This window comes from Columba livia, chromosome 3 (assembly GCF_036013475.1).
Source record: "Columba livia isolate bColLiv1 breed racing homer chromosome 3, bColLiv1.pat.W.v2, whole genome shotgun sequence".
NCBI lineage: Eukaryota > Metazoa > Chordata > Aves > Columbiformes > Columbidae > Columba > Columba livia.
In genome coordinates this window covers 63,190,265-63,211,635 of record NC_088604.1, presented here as the reverse complement: position 1 = coordinate 63,211,635, position 21,371 = coordinate 63,190,265, and the positions used below count along the sequence as shown (strand labels likewise).

The window sequence follows — 21,371 nt, the reverse complement described above, 5'->3', positions numbered from 1 at the left end:
CTGGTTGATGTTGCTATATGTATTATTTGCCACAGCTTTCTAGGAATCGTGCCCATTAACATTTTTGGCTAATACCAACCTCCTTTTCCCCATTTTAGAGGGATTGTGTTTTAGGGTAATGATAGTATTTTAAGGTAGCTTTCATTTGCGACGTTTGTGTGAAAGCTCAGCATCACCAAGTTTCCAGGAAGACTTTGTGGGCCTTCAAAACATTTCAGAAAGGGTTGTCATTTGCTAGGAAAAAGCATTAGCAAGCTGCCTGCTGATTCCCAATGCGTGGCACTGGGAGTGTCTGCAAGGCAGAGGGATGAAGTCCAAACTGACATGTGGCAGTGTAGGTACCTCCCTCTGTGCTATGACAGAGGTGTCACGTTGGCAACAAACTATTTCAGGTGCTGACCCTGCAGTGAAGTCACACCAGGTGGGTGCCTGGGTCCAGATGCCTACGCCCTGTTGACTTCAGTGACTAAGTGCAGACACAAAGTTCTGCTTGCCCAGCTTGAACTGAGGAATGATGAGTGTGGTGGCTAAAGCCTTGTTTTTCCGGAAGAGCCTTCACCTGTTCAATGGCCACCTTTAAAAGCTTGTCAGTATCTTGTCAGTTGCCCTGGACAACAGTTAGCCAGATATTTCATCTTGGTAGTTAAAACAATTAGATGTCTTGAGCAAGGAACACCACAAATTCACTGGAAGTCAAAGCATCCGCTGCTGCATCTTGTACTAACTTCATCGGGAAACCTCTCCTTCCCCCGCTGAAGCGTGTTGGTGTGCAACTGGTTCCCAGTGGGCTCAGGGTTGTAATTACCATACTGGGGAGGTGAAAACGGAAACTGAATCTGACACAGGAATATCAGGGGCTTCAGTTTGAATTTTTTTTGATGTGTCAGTTGAAGTAAAATATTAAATACTACTCATTTCTCTCCTACCTGTTAAATCTATGACTGCATGCTTTGTACAACTGTGGTAACGTTGGGTATTTGTTGAGGGTCATAAAAATGAATTGGTGTTTTTATAGTTTTGTATTGTTTTGACATAGTACTATCAGTGCTTAAATACTCTTGAGAATAAAGAGGTGCCCTGGGATGGGAAGAACAGAAAGGGCGATACAAAGCTCACCTCGCCCATGGCCCTCCCTTCTGGCAGCCCTTTTTTGCCTGAAGAATGTGGAGCAGGCAGTGCTGCTCAGTCATTCACAAAATCATTAGTGCAAGTAGAGATATGTCGCTACTATGGGTTGGCTATACATTGTAAAAGTATTCTGAAATATGAGGCAAAGTAGTGATTTCACTACTTCAGGGCACATGGCGTCTTTTGGCTCTATTACTAGGGGAAAGGGGCCTGGGGGTCCTGGTGGACAGCAGGATGACCATGAGCCAGCACTGTGCCCTTGTGGCCAGGAAGGCCAGTGGCATTCTGGGGTGTATTGGGAGGGGGGTGGTTAGTAGATCGAGAGAGGTTCTCCGTCCCCTCTACTCTGCCGTGGTGAGACCACATCTGGAATATTGTGTCCAGTTCTGGTTCCCTCAGTTCCAGAAGGACAGGGAACTGCTGGAGAGAGTCCAGCACAGGGTAACAAAGATGATTAAGGGAGTGGAGCATCTCCCTTATGAGGAAAGGCTGAGGGAGCTGGGGCTCTTTAGCTTGGAGGAGACCAAGGGGTGACCTCGTTAATGTTTACAAATATGTAAAGGGTGAGTGTCACGAGGATGGAGCCAGGCTCTTCTTAATGATACCCAATGACAGGACAAGGGGTAATGGGTTCAAACTGGAACACAAGAGATTACACTTAAATTTGAGAAGAAACTTCTTCTCAGTGAGGGTGACAGAACACTGGAACAGGCTCCTCAGGGAGGTTGTGGAGTCTCCTTCTCTGGAGACATTCAAAACCCACCTGGATGCCTTCCTGTGTAACCTCATCTAGGTGTTCCCGCTCCAGCAGGGGGATTGGACTAGATGATCTTTCGAGATTCCTTCCAATCCCTAACATTCTGTGATTCTGTAGTTCAAAATCATCTTATTATAGTAATAAATACTTGATCTCTCAAGGTGATCTTTGTGTTTCCATAAAGTCCCATTGAAATTGTTGAATTAGTTCCTAGATATTAGGAAACTCCAATTTTTGTCAGCTTGTATGAGGAGGGGCTTGAACTGTTTCATTGGTTTGTTTTGTGTTTTGTTTCTCCAGGTGTTGTGGAGGACATATGGTGTAGCCATCACCTCATTTACACATTATTTAGCTGTAGGGAAAAATAAGGAGTTACCCATAAACAATGTTGATGTTTGTAGTAAGTGTAGTAATAAAGAGTGAAGAGGAAGAAAAGCAATGCAGTGACATAGTATAAGGAAAATATAGCATAAAGAAAAGTTATAAAGTTTGAAAAAAAGCTATTGGTGTTTCATTTTTGCAGTATTTACTGTTTTTAATCCAATTGATAAGACAAATGAAGAGCCTTTCATCTTGTTGATTTTATTGTGTACAATGATGTGAATGAATGGAGTCAGATAACGCTTCAGCTCTTTTGGCACGCTCTGTGCCTGGTGACCTTGGTCCTGAAACCTTTGCTCAGTCTTTCCTGCAAGCATCTAGCAGCTTCCATCATACTGTTGGAGATCCCAGGACCAGGCTGTCAGTAAGTTAATAGATTTGTAAATGTTACCCTGGCATTAAGTCAGTTTGAAAGGAATCCACCCATTTGTTTGCACATGGGGAAGAAGAGAGAAGGAAGATCCTGCAGGTGCAGCCTGTGTATTGTGGCAGATGGGAAGGTACCTCCTTCCTATTAGTGGCCCAGTAGCAACTCCTGTGAACTGTGGCAAAGTCTTTTCCTCATCTTCTGTTTTGTTTCCTGTATATACAGAGTGCAGTGATTCCTGCAGGGATTTTTGTTCTTAGCAGTATTTCTCTTTAACACCACAAAGTGAGCATTTTTCCTGCAGGACATCAAACAGCTCAACAAGTGAATCAGCGCAGAGTCCCTGTCCATCTGCTCACAGCCACCAGCTCTCCCCACAGCCGCCTCTTTGCAGATGCAGAGCGGTGCATGAATCCTGAGACAGGAACGAGTAAGCGACAGGGTTATCCTAGGTAAAGCGTCCCCGTGCCCCAAAGAGACAGCGAAGGAAGAAACTCCCTTCTGAGCCAGGTTAAATCTTTATGAGGCAGATTCTGGCCCTTCGCAGCGTGTTAGGATTGGCTTGGAAACTTAGTGTAAAGGAGGCAAGAAGGAAATGCCACTCACTGGCATCCCCAGGAGCCTTGATAATGTCAGGACACCAGACAGTACAGCAGTACTTCAAAAATATCACCATTGTGAAGGATTTACATGGTACTGCAATAGCAAATAACATGAGTGCAGTACAGGCACTAATTCAAGATTGATGAGGAGTTTGCCAAGTGTCTGTAGTTTCGTGTCATGACTTTATCCCTTTGCAGACAGGCCTTTAGCTTTGAGCAGTTTTACAGAAACTCATCCAGGCTTTCTTTTTCTCAAGCACGATTGCCAGTTGATACCCTGCTCATTAGAAATAATAGCTAAAAAAAAAGAAATTCCTTATCAGGTAGTCATTTTGTTTCACAGACTTATTCCAGCATGCTCAAGGTCGGACTCTCTGCAGCTTTCCTTCTTGTACAATTATTTATACTTTTAGGCAGTGAAGTTAATATATGTTTCTGAAATGTGATTGCTCTGCATGCTTCTTGTGACTGTCTTTGCTCTGGGACAGAGGAGAGACAAAGTCATAGAATCATAGAATCATTTCGATTGGAAGACACCCTCAGAATGATCAAGTTCAGCCATTAACCTAACACTAAACCATGTTCCTAAGAACCTAATCTAAACACCTTTTAAGCACCTCCACCACTTCCCTGGGCAGCCTGTTCCGATGCCTGACAACCCTTTCTGTGAAGTATTTTTTTCCTGATATCCAATCTAAACCTCCCTGGTGCGACTTGAGGCCATTTCCTCTTGTCCTATCACTTGCTACTTGGAAGAAAAGACCAACACCCTCCATGCTACAACCTCCTTTCAGGTAGCTGTAGACAGTGATAAGGTCTCCCCTCAGCCTCCTTTTCTCCAGGCTAAACAGCCCCACTTCCTTCAGCCACTCCTCATCAGACTTGTGCTCCAGACCCCTCACCAGTTTTGTCACCTCCTCTGCACTCTCTCTAGTACCTCAATGTCTTTCTTATGATGAGGAGCCCAAATCTAAACACAGTGTTCAAGGTGGGGCCTCACCAGTGCCATGTACAGTGGCACAATCACTTCTCTAGTCCTGCTGATCACACTAAGTCAGTCCATGAGTTCCTGACACATGTTGTCCCTTTCTTGGGAGGTAGGATATTAATCCGCAGTGTGAAACTCCTTCTCCCCCTCCAGGGAATTCCATTTCCATATATAAAGGCCAGCCAGAAATCCTAACCCAGAAGTCTTTAGTTTGGGAATGAGAAAGAAATGGAGTTATGACAACTACGAGAGGTAAAAATCTGTAAATGTTCTTTCACTAATGTGCAGGGAGAAGTGATACTAACCAAATTTTTTAGCATAACCAAATCATAGAGCATCACAATGAGTAAAGAGAATAGGAACCTTTGGGGTTGCTTTGCTCTCCACCCTCCATGAAGCTCCAGGCCACATGCTAATGAAATACAGCCTATCTTTCCATGCGAATGGTGGTTCCTTTTTCACAGTCTTGACTTTTGACCAGGAGTTCAGTTTCACTGGAACTTTGCTGCTGTTGCGGAGGGAGCAAGGCTACAAATCAGATCAGTTCTTTTTAGTTTAGCATTTTCTAACTTGATTTCTCTTAAATTAGGTATCACAGTGGTAAAAGCATCAAAGCCAAGATCACCTAGAAGGGAACAGCAGTCTCAAAGAGATATAAAGGAGTAAAATGGAGCAAAAAGAGTGAAGGAGCATTAGGTTAACTACCAGGAAGAAAATTATTACAGCAAAGGTCTGTTCTCCTGATGGAAACCAGAAGAGATTGTTAGTTTGAGTCACTCAAAATTGACCTGGACAAAACACTGTAAAATATATTACATAGGCTTTTCTTATTTGGGTATGAGATGATCTAATAGACTTTTGCCATTTCCTTTTTGATCTAATTTCTGGGATTCTGTCATCACTTTTAAAAAAGATAATTTTCTTGTATGTCTCACTACAAACCTTCTTCCTGAAACTTTTTGGCACTTTTTACCACAAAGGGAGGCATTTGCAGAAATACAACATGGTGGTATTTTGAAGACTCCAGAAAGATTTTTCATGGCCACATCTTGCCATTGCTCCATTGTAAAATTCCCAGAATACTTGATGGGAGTTTTGCATTAAAATTGTGTGGTATTTGTATCTAGCCACTCTTCAGGGTCCCAAGTCATATCCATGCTCTATTCCCAGAGTAGCCTTCCTCCAGTTCTTTAAAGCTACACTTTGGCTTTACAATAAATAATAATCATGCCTACCATACTGTAACTAAAATATTCAGACACATGAATCTTTTTCTTGACTTCCTATAAAAATGTCATTTGTAGCTTTATTTTGTTTGTTCTGGTTTGCCTATAATATAAACAGGAGTTTATTAAAGCATTAGCTCTAAGTTGCCATTGGTTCTTGAGACTGCAAGTTCTTACAAAAAATATTATTGAAACTGCAGGGAAAAAACCCGTATTACAGAAAAATGAATAATGAGTCTGTTTTGGTATGGATTTTTTAAAAAGTACAGCTTGTAGTTGAACTAAATGTACTATTACTTCCACTGCAGCCAGGAAGCCCTCATAGACTTTTGACAGCGCCGCCAAAAAATTAATGCTTCAGCTGTTTAAAAGATATCAGAAGCTTGTTTGACAATTGTAATCTCTTCCAGGAATTTCCTTTCCTATTTTCCCTCCCTATAAAAATTGATAACAAGATGCTTACGTAGTAGAAATGGAAAGTCAGAGGTATGTTACAAAGCATTGTGCATTCCTCCCAGCCTCACAAGATGAGGCACGACACGGTGGGCTAGGAGGCGCGGGCACTCTCTTGTGTAAGCAGCGTTTGCTTCAAGGATTAACTGCTTGCCAAGATAGTGCAGATTTAAATGTTTTCTAAGCCATTTTTGAGTTTTTACATGACATGGCAGCCAACAGGAGAGCTGTTGGAGATGGCTGGGTAGGAACTCAAAGCAGTGGCCAAGGAAAGACAAAACGGAAGGAACCAGAGAAATACGCTGCATGTGCCAGCATCAGTTGACACAGCAGGACTACGGGCAAGGGAAAGCAGTATCAGCCTGGCTTCCCTTGAATTTCTTTCCTCATTTTTACATGCAACAAAATGTGACAAACTGAAATGAGACACAGCTTGAACTTTTGTTCTGAAGTGTTATCGAAAAGGTGCTGCAACATGGACTCAAAGGTCAGAATTGTTTCCTTTTCTGTAACGGATTCCCAGGGCAGCTGTTAACACTACTTCGTCTTTTAAAGTTAATCTGTAATAGTGTTCACTTACATGTAATACGAAATACATAGTATTACTGTGGCTGTGGTGAGGAGTGGTTTGTTCTTCCTTAATGACAGAAAGGACATTCTGTGTTAGGAAGAGTGAGATAATTAAAGAGGTTGCCAATAAAAAAAGCCACCGTGTTTGCAGAGGGTGCCCTTGCGTTCAGCAAATGCCAATTAGAGAAATGTCACTTTATGTGTATGATGGGTTATTACTGCACAAACACTTGTACAATTACGCATCGGGTCAGAAGGGCAAGTTACCTTTGCCTCACAGCCATTATTTTAAAGCAAACACAACTATCAGGCACACAAATATCAGGTGTTGCAGAAGGGGAACAGGAAAGTAATGAGTATTTGAAAATGCAGGCTAAAGAGAAAAAGTATCAACGTAACAAGCCTTGGCTTTTTGGGAGGTAATTTTTACCATGTTGGCACTACATGGATTAGAAACATCATCTTAATATAATGGAGAAGCAAATGCTTCCTTCCATCACTTAAATAAAGTTAATATACTGTTACGTTGTTCTGTGAAGAGAATATACATTTCTTTTGGTTACCTTATTTGATATTGAAATGTGTGTGGGTTGTCCACGTGACTTTGAAAACAAGTTTGTGAACTTCTTTCTGCTGTGCTTCCAGTGGTCTGGTATCACCAACATCTTCCCGATGCACCCTGCTCTCAGCTCTTGTGCAGCTCTGGCTGACTTCAGTAGATGGAATAAAAGGCAGTTCTGCAAGTGACCTGGTGCAAGACATGGCCATAGGTGTTTATTACTTGCACCTGTTAGCAGGTGTTCTATTTCGTATTTTATTTTGCATGTTTTGGCTGAGGCTTAATTAGATGCAAGTCAAAAGAGGCAGAATGCTCTGAGGATGCTGTGACCATCTTGGGTGCATAGAGGATGGCTGTGCTATGTGTGGCTTTGTGAGCTTTGCTCTAAGGCTCTCAGGTTTGTCTTGTTTTCTAACGTGGTTGTCATCAGTGCTTGTGCTGGCTTCTCTCTGGGTCATAAGACAGAACTCACTTTAGCAGGGACTATGTTATCGTCAGTGGCCTGAACCTTTCTCCTCCCTTGACCTCATACCTCAAGGAAGCTCAACTGGCAAACGTAGTGCAGACCTTTGTGGCAACACCCTCTGGCGTGCATGGGCTGCTAGTTAGGTTGCCCTGCTTCCATATATGCTGAGGTATTTTCATTGACATGCTCTTTTCACAGGTTTGAAATTGCTGTGGCTTTAAAGTACCAGCTTTCCCAAAAGAGGAAGCACTGCGCTCACCCGAGGACCTGCTTGGACCCGGCCTCTGCTGGGGCAGCACGGGGTGGCAGAAGTTAAATGGAGAACATTAGTTTGAAAAATTTTATGAGATCACCGTCCTTTTAAATTGGTTTACACAGATGGCTGTCTGGTTTGTTGCTTTGTCCTTGCTTAATAGTAACTGTTTATGGAAAAACGAATTGCTTTGCAGAAGGAGGTCCAAAAGCTCATGCTGTTGTTTCCTTCACTGGAGATCTTAGTGTTATTACGGGCATATAAAGATTTGGCCTGAAACGGAGATTAATTATGAAGCGTGCAGTGAATAATTAACTGTTTGACTTGTTCCTAAGCTCTGTAGTCACCGCGTTAGAAATGATTTCCCAAATTGCAGGAGATAAGAGAAGGTTATTCCTGGTTTCACAATGCCCACATTGTTAGGGCTTTGCGCTGGGTGTACTCTGACATCAGCTGATACCTACGCAAGTCGAGTCCAGCTTCTCATCCAAACCACTTCCTGGGGTTTTCTCGGGTAATGGCAGTGATTCAGAAGACACCGCAGGGCCTCAGAAAGCTGTTTCTTACATGTCACACCCGGACTTGTGACCGGGAAGAAATGAGGTTCTTAGGAAAGAGTTTTGGTCTTAAAAATAGCCATTTTTTTGTTTGTTCTGCATTCAGATTTAGATGTGCATTGTTTGGCTTGTGTCCTACTGACCCGTTTGTAGACTGGTGGTATTGTGGAAGATGGAAGAATATGATGTATATGTATGTATGAGGCCAGAGCCTGAGACTGGCTTCCAGGCAGAAACGCTGATTTTTTTATCCACATTCGTTCCCACCTGGCAAAAAAAGCCCAAGCAATAGATAGGATTAACATTTTTTAAAGGAAATCAGATCTAAATAATGGTCCTTTGTGCTTTTGCAGGACTGTCTACTTAAGAAGCTGAGAGGGAGTTAGAAACTTTGATGAAGCCTCTATTCTGTGAGGTGGGTATGTATTTTTATTACTACTTTGAAAAAGCTTAGAAAATTCAAACCATTTGGTAGAGTCCAGGTACAGAGCTATTTAAGAGCCATGAACAGAGTCCAGAAGTTTCCTGCAGCGGCCCATGTTCTGATCAATACTTAAAATAAGGTCTTTTGCCCTCCTCTGGAAGGAAGTGATTAGTTTTTGCCTTCTGTTAGCGTTTGAAGTGGCTCTTTTAATTTTTGATTTCTGAATAATGGAATAAATGACTCTCATAGATACTTCTGCTCTGCTGTCCTCCCATGTGTGTTGTGTGGTAGCGTTAGATCAAAGTTTGGGGAGAGAACAGTCTGTGATAGAGGAGTCAGCAGAAATCAAACGTGTCCACTGGATCCAGGTCAGACATAACCTGGGGTTCAGAAATGTGCAATGCATTCATTACTTCTTTGTTTTAGTATTTTGTCACAGTCAGATGCACCAGCAGTCTTTTTATAAATCCCCTTCCGCATTGAGACTTGCAGCTCAGGTTCGCAGACCCGTGAGGGCTGGGTAATTTGAATAACTCTGGGAAGTGAAACCGAACATTTGTAGGTCCAGTGAAAAACTTGTGAATCCATGTAATTTTGATAGCCTTTGTCGTTACAAGATACTGTATGCAAAACCATCAGCTCTGCTTGCCTTCTGCATGAGCAGCTTAAATGTGTACTCTCAGTGCTTCCATGCACCGGACTGGTTGCCTGCCCCTGCTTGAGTGGCCCCTCTCCTGGGGGACCTGGTTTGGGCAATGACCTGGAGAAACTCCTTCTTGGGTTCTTGGTTATTCACACTGGTTTCCCTTTTGGCTTTGGGAGACGAACCTGGAGATTGAGCTCCTGCATCCTGCTTCATGCCATCAAGATCCTGGCCTTGCTGTGGCAAGGAGTAAGTCAGGACTGGAATGTGTCTCTTAAGGATTTGGGTTTTTCTTTAAAACAGCATTTGCCTTTAAAAGCCATTTTATGAATAAATTACTCTGACAGTAAGCACCAAAATAGATATCGATAAAATATGAATTTATGCATGCCAGCATTTATCTCCTTTGTGTCTATTCACAAATACACACTGAAAATTGACTGTAGCTCCATATGGCTCCCCATCTCTTCCCTCCCCTGCCTGTCAGCTTCTCCTTACCTGGATGAATAAAAGGGAGCAGAGTGCTGGGCCATGGGCTGAAGGTGGGCATAGCAGAAGTTATATTCAAGATGTTTTTCTCTGGGACATCACAGTGACTCCTCAAGTGTCTCAGTTCAGACCAAAAATGCATTAAAAATATGACACACTTTGATGCCAGTCTTAGCTTCACACCCTGAAAAAGGAATGAAAATACTGAGAGGGCGAGTTACCGATATGCATATTTGCTTTCTGGGTGATAGAGGGTATACAAAGGCTTTTATTGCTTCAGAAGCTTTTCAGTACACATTATGGCTGTTAGTTAAAATCACTTGGATTTAATCTGTAATTTACACTTGGTTGAATTAAAGATGTCAGGCCTGCTTGTAGTTTGTTCAACAGGGCTATAAGGTATGTCCACCCTGAGACCTTCCGTTTTCCAAGCATAAACACCATTTATTTTGCTCAATTCTGAAGGGTTTCATTTCAAAATCTATGATGAGATTTGTAGCACATCATTTGGTTGAAATTATGCAAATCCATTGCTGTAGCGTGAAATGCTGTAAGATATTTGGGAGGGAAACCACCTGTTTCTTCTGCTTTAACATGCCGGAGGTGGAAGGTGCAGGTTTCTCACCACTTGCTGCCTCGCTGCTGGCGCCGCGCTGCCGGAAATCCCGCACCACCAGCTTCAGTTCTTTTGGTGTGAACCAGCTCCTCAAGGTCTCCAAAACCGGAAAGTTACGAGCCCATATTAGGTGTTGTTGCCATTAATCAGTGATTCCGTAATTACAGTGTTACCTCAGTTTCTGGGGCCATGTGGGTGGGCAGCTAAGTGGTTGTCTTCTGTTGGTGGTGCTTTAGTCAGATGGCGTGGATGCTGAAATGGTCACAGCTGATTTGGAGGTTTCTTTGGAGATTCCTTTCTGCTGCTGGCCTTAGAAACCAAACGTGAAACCACAGGTAGATAATGAAGTTATATTGTCAAATTTGGAGCAGTTAGATGAAGTTTTAAAGACACCTAGGGGGATAAAGAGAGAAGCAGCTAAGGAGGAACTAAAGACAAAACTGCTTGGAAGAATGTTTAAATGGCAGAAGGTTCTGCAATGCTTCTGCTCTAAACTGGGACAAACCCTTGACAACTCTTATACAGTAAGACATCTTGTTTCAGAACATTTGAGATTTGGCTTCAGGTTTATTTTGTATTAAGATATTTTGATGGCATAAAGGTGTTCCAGCTCATCTCGTATGACTTGTTAAATTATAATTCACTGGGTATCACAACAATACTGTTACACTGTTAGTATTGATATATCTTGTTATATCACATTACCTAATACTTTTATTAATCTTCATTTAAGCCAGGGACAAAATTTCTATTTTTTGTGGAACTTTTCACTTATATTAAAATCAGTATATTTTTCCTTCAAGAGTCTTTTCAGTATGAAACATTTGGATGAGTTACAGAGTTTTGCAAATTTTTTTGGTTCTAACTGTGCTGCTTCATTTTTTGAGTGAAACGTGCCTTCTTTTATTGTCTATAAAACCCATAAATCCCCAGAATTACAGATTTATGATTGCATAGGATTTCAGCACAGATAGAGCTATGAGAATGTTTACAGTCAAATGGTCTCAGGAATAAAAATGCAGATTTTTTTTACGTGCCTATTTTGCGAATGTAGGACTTGCAGACACTCTGAGCCGTGAACCAAAAGCTTCAGACTCAGCCAGCAGAGAGGAAGGAATTTGTCTGCTCTACAGCAAAAGGAAGTATTTGCTGTGTTAGTGCAGTACGTGGCCTTTTGCCATCTTTGATAAAGTATTTAAGGGTTGTGCACCCAAAGTCTGCTGCCCTCTTGACCCACCATCCATCACTGGCTGCAGATAAGGTAGATGAGGCGCAGCTCCATAGCAGAGCCCTTGTTTCAGCTCCCCCAAGCAGGGGAGCTGCAGGCAAAGCAGCTCCCGGTGATTCACCGCACCACTCAGCTTCCCCACCTTCCCTCTCTTACCTTCATATTTTCTGGCCCCGGTCTGTGCTGGCCGAGGTGGATGGACACGTGGGATTGATGTGGGATTGATGCTCTCCACTCAGCTTCACTGGGTGCGAATGAGACGAGCGTCTGGGATTTTTTTTGCTGTAATAAAAAGGAAAACCAGGGACAATTATCATAGCACTGTGCCTTGGTGATATATTTAAATTTATTTCCCTTTTGACTATTCAACAATGTTGATAGGTGATGCGTAAAACAGCAAATTGCCCATCATTTTTTAGGGCACTGTGAATTGCCCAGTCATTATTTTCTCCTCTCTCACAGTAGTTCTAGTTACAGAGATGCCAGCATCCCCAGTAAGTATGCCAAGAATGTACAGTTATACTGTATACTGCTAAATTAACAGACAGGAATAGTCACACCAAACCAGATTCTGCTCCCAGATGGGAAAGTGTCTCCTCTAGCCCAAATTTTAATGACTTTTTTTACATGAGAAAGTTTCACCAATATAGCATACAGTGTGATTTAAAACAGATTCTGTCGTCTCTCTGTGTTGATGACAGGTAACTTGTTGAAAATAGTGATGATTACTTTGTCTTCAGTGACCAACCAGGGGTTGGCAATGTCCGGACATTAGGTAGATCAACTCTTAGTATCTTAACCTATTGAAAATTCAAAAAGTTCATTTTTAGTTTATCATTTCTGCTTTTCTAAGCACTGCTTTGAAGTGAAAACCAGGGTCTGATTATTATTTGATTTGTTACGTATTTATATGCATATAATTCTATTTGCTTTATGAATTTTGTTATAATTTGCATTCTTCTAAGTGACAGGAGAATTAGTCCTAGATGTCATAACAGCAATACCAGAAGAGCTAACTTTGATTGTTGCAGTATGTGGTCCTGATGGTGTGAAGTATTCTCAGACACACATTTCTATCTCTTGAGCAGGAAGGCTCTGTTCATGAGGTGATGAAATCTGTGGTCTTTGACGATTTGCCTGTGCTAACTGGAATGCCATGGGAGATTTTGGCCCCTGAAAATTTTAACAATGACTGTGTTATGATCAAATGAGGTGGAAGTTTTGCAATTCACTTAAAAGAGGGGAAAGGGTCTTTCATTTTTACAAATACTTTACTCCAGAGATGCCGAAGTCTATAGCCCGACTTCTCCTTGGAACCAGTTTAGGTTCTTGCCATGAAACTGAGTGAGATTTGCAAGTGCTAGAAGAAAAAGTTAAAAGCAGCGTACGCACATGTTCAGATAGAAATACACAGTTCTCTCTGGTCATACCAGACACTGTAAATACTGTATCTCCCAGCCATTACATGTGCTCAGACAATGGAGAGATACTTTACATGGGATTACTTTGTGCTGTTTTCCAGTTTACGGTATTTCTGCTTTTCAGTGCACTGTACTACTCTATTCCTGTTTATAAATCTTTTAAGTGTGCACATTAAAAAAGTAATTAAATTGTCATTATAATTTATAGTACGCCTGAAGTCAATCACCTAATTAAACAGAAAGAGCAGAGAGGTAGTAGGTTCATAAGCATTTATTAAGTACTACAGTATTAATTATGCAGGACTTCTGAACCAAGCAAAAGAGGAGAGAATGAAAACACCAATCTAAAAAGGCTTTCCATTGCTGCCCTTCTCAATTTAATAATATGAGACATCCCCCATCCCCAGTTGGCAGGACAACACTAATGCTTTCTTTTTGTTAATTTTTAATGAAATTATGATGGAGTTTTTAAATGACGATCATTGCAGCATTTTCCTGTAATATTTTTGAAAGAATAATATGTCTCTGTGCAGGGACCTATGAATACATGACTAGAATTGGAAGATACATTTAGAGTTATGGTTTGGGGTGAATTGTGCAGGAACAGACTCCCTTGGCCATCACTCCTCAGCGTCTCAGTGCTGGTCCCAGAAAAAGGGCTCGGGGGGCAGTGGAGGTGGGGACTGAGCCCAAAAGAGAAGGCTCTGGATGGCACTGGAAGAGTGGCAGGGATGGGTAGGGACACCGTGGTCACGAGAAGGTTTGCTCCTTCTTTGCAACCTTTCTCCCACCTCTAGCTGTAAACCCGCATTACTTGGCTGGAAGAGGGTTCAAGATGCCGGCTCATCCTGCATGGATGGGCTCAAGAGGGGGCTCTGCAAGGCCGTGGGTTGTAGGTTGCAGCCCAAGAAGTGGAAGTGCTTTTTATTTGTGAGCTTGTGAAACTGGGCTATCTTACTGTGTTTGGTTTGTATTTTGCTGCATCAGAACTGCCTCAATACAGGAAGGTGATGGGATGGAGCAGAATTTAGAATTTCTTAGAATTTCTACTTTTTTCCTAGCTTGTTAGAAAATAAAAACAGCTGATAACACACTGGAATACACTTACCTGTGGTCTGTGTTGTTCCTGCCTGATTCATTTCAGCCTCTGTGGCCCTTGCACGTGAATGTTAGATGTCAAAACTTCCCTTTTAGGTAGCAGAGGGGTCTGATCGTGCAGTCTGGACCACCTTGAAAGCCCTCTCCTGCTTTAGGGGAGAGAGAGCAAGTGAGCAGGCAAATGGGCAGCTGCTGGCAGCATTTCAGAGGGCAGGCGAGGGCATCGTCTGTGACCTTGCACTGATCCATCAGCCTGCAGCGAGCAGAGCCTCGCTGGTGCTGCGGAATATGAATGCGGCTGGTAGGCAAACAACTGCAATAAACCAGGATGAAGACGAGGAAGGGTTTTGAACAGAATTAAATGTACACTTTGCAACTCAGTCAGATGCTGACGGTGAGGGCTAAGCTGAAATCCTGGGGAAGGAGTCATAGAATCAATACAATCATAGGATGGTTTACATTGGAAGGGACCTTCAAATGTCACCTAGTGCAACCCCCTGCAATGAGCAGGGACATCTTCAGCTAGATTGGGTTGCTCAGAGCCCCGTCCAGCCTGGCCTGGAATGTCTCCAGGGATGGGGCATCTACCACCTCTCTGGGCAACCTGTGCCTGTGTTTCACCACCCTCATTGTAAAAATCTCTTCCTAATGTCCAGCCTGAATCTCCCCTCTTTTAGTTTAAAACCATTACCCCTTGTCTTATTGCAACAGGCCTTGCCAAAAAGTCTGTCCCCATCTTCCTTACAGACCCTCTTTAGGTACTGAAAGGCCACAATAAGGGACACCTTTGCTTTTTTTCTGCAAGAACTTGTAGCAATAAAAGTCTCTCTCCCTGTTCACCAGAGGTGAGGCCTTTAAAATACTTGTAGATCAGAAGTCTTTAAAAAAAGATGGCAAAAAAAATCTTCCGTATAAATAGATAGGAAAGTGTTAGAGACTTACCTACTTGTATTGTCATTATAAAGTTGGTGTAACATATTTGGAACCTAATTGCACAGGTATCAGTGCAATTGGAATATATTAAATATGAATCGATTTGCAATATATTAAATTATGACATAAGGGCAGTATCTGAAAATTGGACCTTACTTATCTGAAAACTGGTTAACTAGTTCAATAGCTCTTTTTTTCTGGAAGAAGTTGAGATTGTGTGGTTGGAATATAAATCCATGCTGAGGGCCATTTCTTTTCTCAGTCTTTAATAGGCTGCACTGAATTGACAGCAAAAACAGCAAAAAAGAAAAACTAGACTGAACAATCAAGAAAATTTACTGTATATAGATCCAGAAAACACTGGATCTATTTACCCATGACCGCTGCAACATTCTGTACCATCTTCTTTCGTTCAGAGATGCAGAGGACTGTGCACTAAGGCCTGATCCAGCAGTTTAGCGGGCAGCAACTTGTCTCCTTGTCCCACACACCCACTGAGACATGGGCTTGCATGCCTTGCTGGAGGGAGGCCTGTGGTTATTCCTCTTAATCCAGTAAAATCAATAAGAATTTTTCTACTGTTTCAGAAAGATAGAATTGGGATTCCCTTTACAAGAAGAACAATGTTTTACCTTATATGGAGTAAATCAAATTGTTGACAGCTTTTCATCCCAGAGCTCATAATAACCGTATAATGAGCACAGTCATTATGCTTCAGGTTAGCACTGCAGCAGTGTTATATAAGGAATGTAACTTGACAGTTATCTGGGGAAAAAAAAATTGTATATATACATGTGTATATGAAAAAGGTGGTGGACTAACCAAGGTCTCAGATGAGATAATACAAGTTAGTTTATATAATTCATTTTATGGTCAATAAGTTGGTCGTCTGAGCTGCGTGTTGGAAAACGTAACACTTGTCTGTTTGTATCAGACTTTACAGCTGTCTCTAATCCATAAACTGCTCGTGCCATGCTATTGTTAAGTGTGTTTTCAGCTTCTCACATTGGCAATAGGCAGAGGCAGTCTCAGCAGCAGTGTCCTCTCTTTGTTGAAACAGTGAAAAACTAGAAAACACAAACCTTCCCAATATTGATTCCGAAAACAAGTTACATGAGTGTTATATTGCAGCCATTTGAGGCAACTGTGGAGTGAGCCGTTCAGATACCCTCTGCTATTTTTTTTTTGTCAAAAGAGAGGAAAAAAAAGTCTCCATGTGTGAAAGCCCCCTCTTTACCACTTTCTTTGGGCATATATTCTCACTGGGGAAATGAACTTGGTTTATGTTACAGGCAAATAATTGATTTAAAGTCCCAGATTCTACTTCAATGCATGAGCATTGTGATACAGTGATACACCAAATGAATATTGTATTTCCACAACTGTGGAAATATTTGGAAATCCTCGGGTACTGAAACTGGTGTAGGCTTTCTGTAGTGGATAGAGAACTTGGCCACCTGAGTCTGTTTTTATGGATTGCTCAGGAATCACTCAGAGAGATCTGTGTGAGGCACTGTCAGAGTTAGGAGGGGTGTGTGTTTGGTCACACACGCCTTGCACGCCTGGTGTGTGACTCCAGAGAGCTCAGCCAAGGACTCACTGTACACCTGAACAGGCCACCAGCTTCACCTCTGCTCCTGGACCTTGTCTGTGTTGGGAGCACAGGAGTGTCACAGTCATTGATACATATCAGGTGAAGGGTGTTACTGAAAAATCGAAGTATATGATGCCTTGCCACGACTACACCTGACTAGGCCTACCAGAAGCAGCTTTTAATTTCCTGCTACTGGAACTTGGTGTGGCCTTGACAGCCTTCAGACACTCTGTGTAAATCATCAGGTAATCTTGGTGCTGACGTGGCTTCACTCCTAGCAAAGCCTAATGGAGGTGACCTATGTTTATATAAGTGGTAACACTCCTTGCTCAAGTTTGAATGGAAGTTCCCTGGAATTACAGAGCACATCCTGAAGAACAGCGGTGTTAAATTCCAGCTATCTCATTAATGTGCATATTGATCTTGTATATGTGATTTTCTCAAGGTGTTTCTTGGGAGAACAATATTGAATTTGAAAGAACAAATGCCACTATGAAGCAGGGAGATGTGTGATGACATATTTGTAACTTCAAGCCTCAGAAAATAAATTACTAACTAGACTTGGTGCCAACGTTTCAAATCCTCTTCAGCCCACAAAATCAAGAGCCAAAAGGTAACCTCAATTCACAGGATTCTTAAGGAAGATGGGAAAGTCCAAAGTCAAGATGATAAAGTATTTGAGATAAGAAATCTTGATACATTGAGTCTGAAGAAAGTTAAGTGAGAGTGTTAACTATATGTGTATGTGAAAAAGGACTGGAAAGAACAGAGCAAGGTATTTTCACATGTTATTGAAGGGAAAATGGGGGAAAATACTGTGGTTAAGCTGCAGCAGGGAATGCTTTGCCAGACTGTTCGATATTGGAAAGGGGTTACTACTATGCAACATCTAGGTCAGTGGAGCAAACTGCCATGGGAGGGTGTGGAGTCAGTCAGTCATGGCGAGACTAGAGAAGTGTCTATTATAGATGATCTAGGATGACCCGTTTAGAGGTGGCTTTCAATCCAAATGCTTCTGTGATTTGTGTTCTGTTCAGGTACAACCCATGTCATATTGACTGATTTTTGCAGTCAGTATGTGGATTATTACAGCCCTATTGACAAAACAGCCGCCTGTGCTAATGACAGCATGTGAGCTAGAAATATTACCAATACTACTTTGCATGTTACAGCAGATGTAAAATGCCAAATAATTATTACACAAACTCAATACTGTGGTTGTGTATATGAACAATCTCTTGAAATCTGTGTTAAAATTATAATATTTTATAAATATTCAGATTATTATTAAAGCATTTTGTTTTCTTCCTTAGAATAAAACTTTTTTTTTTTTTTTCCTGTGGAAATGTATCCATATTTTAAATATGGGAAATGTATACAATTTTAGAGAACAGTATTATACAGGGGGTGAGATAACACTGTCCCCATGACCACATGAACTATATCTCTCCTCCTACAAATGTTCATCGTAGTGCTAGTTCCCAGCAAAGGGTTCAGAGGACCTGCAGATCAGTAAGCTGATGTATGTGTGTGAACGTACATATGTGTATACCTTTAGGTAATGGTGTCGTAGTTTTACTCAACAGTTACTGCAGTCAGTGGAATTTTTAATTGAACCCATGGCACAGAACACATGTTTTCTCTGTTCTATGGTATGATTTCTTTCATGGCACTATATTGTTCAAAAGCAGACTCTGTTGTTAAGTAATTAAAATCAGCGGATGGGGAAAGATTTGCTTTTATCAACAGAAACAGCATAATGTATACCTAACCACCCATAGCAGGGAAAATAATTTCTCTTTGGGCTCAATCCAGGTTTCACTGACTTTCACAATACTTGGATCAAGCTTTCTAATCATGTTATTGTGATGATCTGCAAACCCGCTGGGGACTTCATTGCTCATTGCCAGTAGTGGTTGTAATGAAATGATATGAAGAAGACTGGAATGTGGGTGCCAAAACCTGGATCTGCAGTTGAAGTTAGGGATTTCTTAGATTTATCAGAAGGAAAGAAAAGAAGCAGCTCCACCAAAGATAATTCTGATTCCATTCACTTATTCCCTTTAAATCCCATTTGAAATTACTGCAGGATTGGTGTCTTAGTAAGCAATCCTTAGAGAAGCGGTGAGAAGTGCTTTACTGTATCCTATGGGCACACTAGGTAGATCAGGCACAGTGAGCCTGCCTGGAACCTCTTCCTGGGATCTCCTAATTCTGCTTGTCTCCTCTTAAGTAGTCCTGATACAGAAATAGCTTGTTTTCTCTGAGTGCTTGCTCTTCTGTGATGAGTGGTTTCTGCTGTTCACAAAGGTTCTTGAACAGCCCGTTGATGGTTTGGGATATAATTGGCTGAATTATAATATATCTGTTGTAACTTCCTGAATAAGAATCAGTGGTGTTCCTCTCTGGAAACACTCAGGTGGGAATCTGAATAACTCGTTGGAGATGTAGAATTCAGTAGGAGTCTTTTCTGTCCTTTTTCCTCCAACATATCACCTTTAATTGTTTCTTTTTCTGAATGGTGAGTATTATTAATCACGAGAAGCCTTTAACTTGATTTCTTGTGTTTCTTAGCAGTGACATTATGTTTTCCTGGCAGAAACATTTTACCTGTTGTCAAGGTTTAAGGACACCTGTCTAGCATGTCGGTGGTGCTATCTGAAAGCTTTTTTATGTGCCATGCACTTTCTTGGTTCCTTTCTGAGGGCAGTTTTGCCTCAGTTGCACTTTCAACAGTCAGTGTGGACTCTTGCCGTTTTTCTGTTTTGTACTAGTATTTGAGCAGAAGCCCTAGCGCAGAATCAATCTTCAAGATTTTAAGGAGACAAGTCTTGATGAAACTGCTACCTTACAGTACTTACTCTTCTGCCTGCAGCTGCACTAAAGCTCTGCAGAACACAGCAGAGAGAGCAAAGGCAGCTTAAAAATAAGTTTTTCCATTTGTCTGGTTCCTGGGGAAACCAACCGGGCATTGAAGATACTCCGCACTAATAGGAAACAGCCTCAGAAACCAAGTTTAGCTAATCCCTGTCAGTGTCTTTAAGTCAGCCGTAAGGCCTTTTCCTGTCATTTAGTGGTAGGGTATCTGTGTGAGCTGGCATCTGACTATTGGGCACAGGCATGAATAAATTCAGTGTAGGCTCTGCTCACCTGCACTGCCATTTGTATTTCAAAGATCAATAATTTTCTTCTTTAAAATATATGGCTTTTTAGTGACCTTTTTGGGAATAGTAAATAAAGGTAGTTTAGAGAGGGATTGGTTTAGTACACTGTTTTGGAGTCTTTAATTTAGATTAGCTCTGTTATCTTGGCCATCACAAAAGAACATAAGGGTGGTACTTTGCCCACAAAAACATTCATGAGTCCTGAAAATTCAGGAGAAAACCCGGATGTCTGCTCTGAAGTAATGAGTCTTCTGTCAAGTACCACATCACAGATAGTTGTTACTTGCGGCTTTTAAGTTCAGTGGGGTTGCTGACAAGCTTATTTCTTCAGCTAGTACTGTAATGATACAGCAATTGAAACTTTCCATTTGCCTTTCCTATGCCTCTTCATCTGTGCTGCAGATCTCAGATGGTGGATGGGTGTTGCCTTTGCAAGGGGCCACAGAGTTTGAAGATGACATTCTGCCCATGCATCATCTTTCTTATTAGCTGGAAATTTCTACTCCACCATTCCACTCATTGAAAGGTCTTAGCCAGCAGCATTTTCCTTCAATGAGACATGCTGAGGTAGATCAAATACCTACAAGCTTTTGTATTGTGTTGTTTTCCTACATGATGCTGCGGAGAACTGGTTGAAATTCAAATGCAGAAGTGAACCAGAACCTGTCTGGTAACTATATTTGCAGAAGCTTTACACTGTTTTCCAAAACCTAGCATTTTATCTGAGATTATTCTTCAGGCTGTTGATGACATTTTTTGGAGCTGCAGTGTTCTCAGTGATGATTGTATCAGGACCATCAGTTGTTATTTCCAGGTCCTCAATTTTCTTTTCAGCCTCCTGCCGTTTTAATCCCAAACCTTCAAGCTTCCTGTCCATAGAAACCGTAGTAGCCTGGATTAGGTCCAGCCTTCCAGAAATATGTACCACATGCCTTGTAATGAAATTAGATAATACTGGGTGGCCAAGGACCACAGCTCTAGAGATTGCCAAACCAAAGGCAGGTAAGCAGGTAGGCTATATTCACAGGTTGAAAACTGTGCCTGAATATGCTGCCAGATCCCCCGCTGATCTGAATTTCCTCAAGGGCATGTTAAAGTCACTGCCCATTCTCTCATAAAAATCATAGATTACAGTGTTAAAATCTTACATCACTTGGGTGATTGTGACCAGTAGGTCATACCATATAGCACAGCTGGAAAATATCTTTTCACACAGCTCCAGAAAGCAGATCCACAAATTCCTTTAAAATACATCTTAAATCAGCTGTATTTTTCATCATCCTAGTGAATTTGGTTGTTTTCTTAAAGCAGCACACCCAATCCCAGGCACTTGGTTTGGCATAATTTTTCCTGTGTTGCTGTACATCATGGCCTTCCCTTCTTCATGCAGGAGAAGGCTGTGCCTGCAAAGACAGCAGCACCAAGCCTGTGTCTGCTCCCTCCTTCCCGTGCCT

General features: G+C 41.7%; 1 protein-coding gene across 17 annotated transcripts in view; it reads left to right on the top strand.

Moving 5' to 3' along the window:
- Nucleotides 1–21,371, top strand: part of HIVEP2 (HIVEP zinc finger 2) — a 141,380-nt gene that overhangs the window by 54,785 nt on the left and 65,224 nt on the right. For 9 of the 17 annotated variants that reach the window (XM_065057225.1, XM_065057230.1, XM_065057226.1 and 6 more), the window contains one exon: nt 8,661–8,722. The exons of 5 other annotated variants lie outside the window; for them this stretch is intronic. The gene's annotated coding sequence lies outside the window, so the exon portion shown is untranslated. Of the gene's footprint in view, nt 1–8,660; nt 8,727–21,371 lie in introns of all 17 variants that reach the window. 3 more of the 17 variants (XM_065057233.1, XM_065057234.1, XM_021294901.2) reach the window with 1 other exon arrangement.